Source organism: Mustela lutreola, chromosome 7 (assembly GCF_030435805.1).
Source record: "Mustela lutreola isolate mMusLut2 chromosome 7, mMusLut2.pri, whole genome shotgun sequence".
NCBI classification, from domain to species: domain Eukaryota; kingdom Metazoa; phylum Chordata; class Mammalia; order Carnivora; family Mustelidae; genus Mustela; species Mustela lutreola.
Window position 1 is genome coordinate 20,393,865 of NC_081296.1, and position 5,886 is coordinate 20,399,750.

A 5,886-nucleotide genomic window follows, 5' to 3' on the forward strand; every position below is an offset into this window, starting at 1 on the left:
TTATTGTTTATTGTTATTATTACTATTATAGAAATACTCATTTGACTTTCAACTTTGTTTTATTTATTTTTTTAAAGATTTTATTTATTTATTTGACAGAGAGAGATCACAAGTAGGCAGAGAAGCAGACAGAGCAAGAGAGGAGGAAGCAGGCTCCCTCCTGAGCAGAGAGCCCGATGCGGGACTCGATCTTGGGACCCTGAGATCATGACCTGAGCCGAAGGCAGAGGCTTAACCCACTGAGCCACCCAGGCACCCCTCAACTTTGTTTTCAATTAGCAATAATCACGCCTCGGATAAACCTCATTGGCTACGATACTGCCACTGCGCAAAGCTTCAACTTTGTTTTATATAGCAACTTGTATTGACACATTTCTTGATGTTGCACCACCTTAACATTTCTTTTTTTTTTTTTAAAGATTTTATTTATTTATTTGATAGGCAGAGATCACAAGCAGGCAGAGAGGCAGGCAAAGAGAGAGAGGGGAGGAAGCAGGCTCCCTGCTGAGCAGAGAACCCCAATGTGGGGCTCGATCCCAGGACCCTGGGATCATGACCTGAGCTGAAGGCAGAGACTTTAACCCACTGAGCCACCCAGGTGTCCCCATCTTAACATTTTTGAGATATACCCTGTTTGGTCATGATCCATTTATCCCATTGCTGGATTGAATTCACTAATATGTGCCTCTGTTCATAACACGTATTTTGGTCTACAGCTTTCTTCGTGAATGGATGAGTTTGTGTACGTGTGTGTGTGATCTTACACAACTTTATTTTCAAGATTATACTACTATCATGTAATGAGTTAGAAAGATGTCCGTATCTTTCCATGCCTTGGACATTTTCTATCCTATAGATGCTTATATAAAGTATAACATTTATCTTCAAAGTCTGGAGTCACTTTTAGGAGCAGGGCTCTGGCAAGGGCTTAGAATCTTCTAAATTTAGAAGAATCTCTTCTCAAGGGTTATTGGCATATTCATGCTTTTCTTTTCTTGACAGAAATGTGATACTCTGTATTTTTCTAGAAAACAGTTTTTCTATGATTTCTATATTTTGCATGGGGTACAGATTATTTTCATATTATTCTTTTAAAGTATGCCCTCCCCTTATAGATATTTTTAAATTTTTAATACTATTTAATTTTTCATTTCATTTTATTTATTTATTCTTAAATTCTTGGTGGGACATGCCAGAAGTTTGTCTATTTTCTGTCTGTTGAAACCAGTCTTTGATGTATCCTCGTCCATTTTATTTCTGAATTTAATCTATATATGTGTAAACCTTCCTGTTGTTCATAGTTCCTCATTCCCCAGTCATTCGTGATTGCTGAACTTGCATGCCACGAGTATGAATTGAGTTCCCACTAAAGGTGTATTGTTTTTAAAGAAATGTAAGAGAAACTGGAGACTCTATTTACTCACAATTTGGTACAGAAGCAGATTTTGAAAAGGAAGAATGAAAGAAAACAAGAAAGCCTGGGAACAGGGAGTGAAGGAAAAAAGGAAATGCAGGGGAAGAAGGAAGGAAGGTTAGTGGGAAATACAGAAGGACTCACCAACACTGCGTACACGGTACTGTGAAATGACAAATCTCTAACTGGGGGACAATAATAATTGCCCTGCTTACTTCAGAGTATTGTTATCAGAAACAAATGAATTAATGTATGAGAAAGCATTTGGGAAAGCTGTACAGAAAGATTAAGTACAATAGGTCAGGTGGGTGGGATAAATCCAGATCTCCACATGCAATCAGGAATGCTGCCATTCTCAATGCCAGCTTCATCTCTAATTGAGTCACGTACTTTTTAAAAAAATGTCATCCAGGAAATTCGTACTTAATTTGTGCCTAGTGTTTCACCTGGATTGTTCTTCCTCTATTGAACGCTGTGCTCTGAAATAATTTTCTCTACTCTGAAATACCGAATACGGCTTTTTGTAATACAATTGCTAAACTGCCTATTTTCTAAAGGGATCCTCTTCAAGCCAAGTCCCACATAGGTGGTGCTCAGTCTTCTGTTCCTGACGGTACCACTAAGGAATAACCAATGGTCACACAGTAGCATCAGACTATGGGGCCATGAATCTCACTCAAAGGAACGGAATCTCCCTGGAGGCTATTTTCAGGATTTGGAGAGTGTGTGGTTGGCCAAAAGCCCCCATCATTCCACTTCTGACCCAGGCACACTGAAGGACATCCACTTCTCTGCCTCCATTCCCAACTCTGTCCCTCATATGAAGACACATGATTTGATGGTTACTATACTGGACACAGGGCTATAGATGTTGGATAACATATTCGGAGGGCTGACCATTCCAAGTCTCCAAGATATCAAAACAAATTCTTCTTTTTGGCCTGTAATCTGATTTCCTGTGACCTCCTAGGGACATTCAGTTGCTTTATACCATCACTCCCTTGGGGGGTATCAGTTCCTTGATGTGGTTTGCAATTGTTCTAAGATTCAAATATTAGAAGTATAGATGAACTACTCCCCCCGCCAGAGGAGTATAAACTCTGATCCACTCTGAGAAGCACAGAGCACTTCACTTCAAGTTCAAGGAGGTTGTAGTAGGCAGAACTCTGGCCTCCCAAATACGCTCACTTCTTGATAACCAGAGCCTGCCTATGGCATCTGTTAAACAACAAAGGGCAGTTAAGGTGCCAGATGGAATTAAGATTGCTAGTTAGCTGACCTTCAAGTAGAATATCTTGGATTATCTGCATAGTCCCAATCCAATCACTAGGAATTTACATGTGGAAGAGAAAGGCCGAGAGGTCAGAGTGATGATTTAGGGAACTCAACCCACCATTGTTGGTTCTGGGAGGAAGGAGGAAGGCCTGTGATCTCCAGAAGATAGAAAAAACAAAAAGAAAAAAAAAAAAAAAAGGATTTTCCCACTAGAATCGGCAGAAAAGGCCATCAACTCTGCCAACACCTTGAACTCGGTAACCCAGCAAGACCCATTTCAGGCTTCTGACCTTCAAAACTATAAGATATTAATTTTATATTGTTTAAGATAGTAAGTTATAGGAGCAATGGGAAACTAGTACAAGGATGTTCATGCAAATAAATTTTTAAGGCATAGCGAGTGAGTAACTTTCAAGGCCAGAGAAATGTGAGCCTAGAAATGCTGAGAGACTGTACGAGAAAACTGGTTTGCAAGCATGAGCTGAGAAGGGCAGAGATGAAGGATGGAAAACCCTCCCCATGTCTGGGTTCCTCCGGACAACATGCTCCCCTTCCCTACAGACTAGTTTGAACTGGAATATTCTGCCCCTTTCAATTTGTCGCTTGAAAAGTCATGAGGAGGGGCGCCTGGTGGCTCAGTTGGTTAAGCCTTTGACTCAGGTCAGAATCCCAGACTCCAGGGATGAAGCCCCAGTTTGGGCTCCCTGCTCAGTGGGGAGTCTGCTGCTCCCTCTCCCTCTGCTCCTCCCCCTCCCTGCACTCCTGCTCGCTCTCTCTACCAAATAAAATCTTAAAAAAACATATAGATAGATAGATAGATAGATAGATGAGGAACACAGGGGCTAAATGTTTATAAAACAGAGATTTCTAATTGAGCACAGCCCCAGAGATCATGAGACCAGCTCAGAGGATCTTTACGCTGAACATCTCCTCCCATGATGGTGACATTGTTTACAGATGGAAATATGTGTGAGGCTCCTGGTTGCCGCAAGCCCACACCTCTCCAGTGTTCCTTGAGTAGGTCAACTCTTGGCTCATAAAGAAATGGGCATCCTTGAGACTCAAATGACATATCCTATAAGGATGGGTCATAGAATCACAGTTACTCACAAAAACACACTTCTGGGTACAAAAATATATATATATATATATATATATGCACACACACACATACATACATACACACACATATATCAAATATATATCAAATATATAAATTCAATATATATATATATATATATATATATATATATATATTTGATTTTTCTCATGCCTTCTTGGTCCTTCTTGGCTTCATGGAACAGAATAATCTAGTAATCTCAGTTTAACGGTTTAATGTGAACAGTGTCTTTAGAAAATGCAATCTTTAGATAAAATGTCCAGTTATACAGAGACACCCCATCTTCCTTTCTTTTCTCTGAATTCGCATCTGTACATTTTGTCCTCAAGCCTCAAGAAGAGATGAGGTCTCTGAGCCATCAAGGAATCCCTGGCCTCTTCCACCAAGGGAGTAGTTGCTGCTCCGGGTGGCTTTCTGAGTAGAGAACACCTGGTGTGAAGACCACCATGTTTGGCCACACCGTGTATCTGTCTGAACTGATGGTCAGCCTCGTTCAGCCTCACTGGGCCCCACTCGTGCTCCCAGGTCAGCCTCATGGCATCTCCCACATTGGGGCCAGCTCTTCTGAGTCACTGTCACGGGCTTCACCTGTCCCGGGTCTGAGCGGGGCATCTGATGGACTATGCTTTGCAGTCCTGTCGCCCCTGGGTCCCAGTGCGCCCCGTGGTAGGCTAGCTGTTCCTCACTCAGTTACCTTTGTCCGTCCTGTCCAGACACCAGTGGGCTCTTCTCTAGATCGGGTCCATTCCGGGTGTAACTGAAGGAAGCTTGTGTAAAGTGAACTATGCCTTCCTCCTTAACCATGCTGTCACTCTGGGTTCATTGCTATGTGGCAGCCCCCACAGGGGGCGCGTATGCAGGCTCTGAAATGACCCCTTACCAGGTCCCAAACACTGAGCTGGGCAAGAGGAGCTCTGTCCCTGATGCACCCGTGTTTTATCAAATAAATGCCCTCCTTTGGCTAAAACTTAGAGGAAGGAAGATTGAGCAATCCATGTCTTTCCGAACTTTATCCCATCTTTTCCCCCCTTGCCTGCAAGGGTCAGGCTGGTCTTTTACTTCTCTGATGCCCTTTCCACCTGTGTCCTGATGGCAGTCTCAAGGCTAGATTGTCACCTTGAGAGGGGTGGGCTTGGGAAGAGAATGGGACTAAGCAGCATTTTAAAAATGTTTCACCAGCTCTGCACACATACAGTGGATTTTCCTTTTACATTCAAAGAAGAGTTTGCATTCACTTCTATTGCACACAGGACTGGGAAATACAGTGATCCTTCTCCATGGAAGTAGCCATAACGTGAACCACTTAGCATTGCTGTCAGTGCTCTCTCGCATTGCTAATGCGAGACCGCGGTGCGAGTCATGTGATTAAGAAGCAGTCACAACAAAGTAATTAGAGCATCTTACACTTTTCTAATGTGGAAAGTCCAAGGGGTATATTAATTTGTATCTTGACTCACAGTCCCACAGAGGGGTCAAGAATATGGGAAGTTGGTTCTCTGGGGAAAAGTTGTTTCCCAAATGTCATCATAATGTGAAAGGGAAGAGCAAGTTAATGAGGACAGTGGAAATTGTAAAAGGGAGCTACATAGGAAGTAGAAAAAGAAAATGCATTGGCGGTTAGCTAAGTGCTGGGAAGCCTGCTGGAGCCTCCAAAACCATGGCTCAGTATTGAGGCATCAAACAGTCACTGACCTATTGACAGATGAGGAAGCAAAGAAGAACTAAGAAACAGTATGACTCATGTGTCCATATTGCCTGGGCAGCCAGAGATCCTAGAACGCGTATTGTTGGCAATTTCCAGGGAATAAGATCTAAAGCTTAGGAGGAGAAAATAAAAAGCTCTAAGGTCCACCTTTCTGTGAACAGACATAAAAATTGCAACACATCTTCTTCCTTCTCAATTTTCTCTCTCTCTCACTCTCTCTCTCTCTCTCTCTCGCCCTTTTCCTTCATTTGGAGGCTAAAATTAATAATAGCAGTTTGATTGACATGGCAAGTATATCTCTAAATTTTGGGATTCTTCTGGTTCTGTTTGTTTTTTTAACTGATGAAAATATTTTACTGAAGACCTTCTGGG

The 5,886-nt window shown here is 42.2% G+C and overlaps 1 pseudogene; it reads right to left on the reverse strand.

Annotated features, from left to right (window-relative positions):
• Positions 1-261: 261 nt before the first annotated feature.
• On the reverse strand, positions 262-336 carry LOC131837344 (U4 spliceosomal RNA; annotated as a pseudogene).
• Between the last annotated feature and the right edge of the window lie 5,550 nt (positions 337-5,886).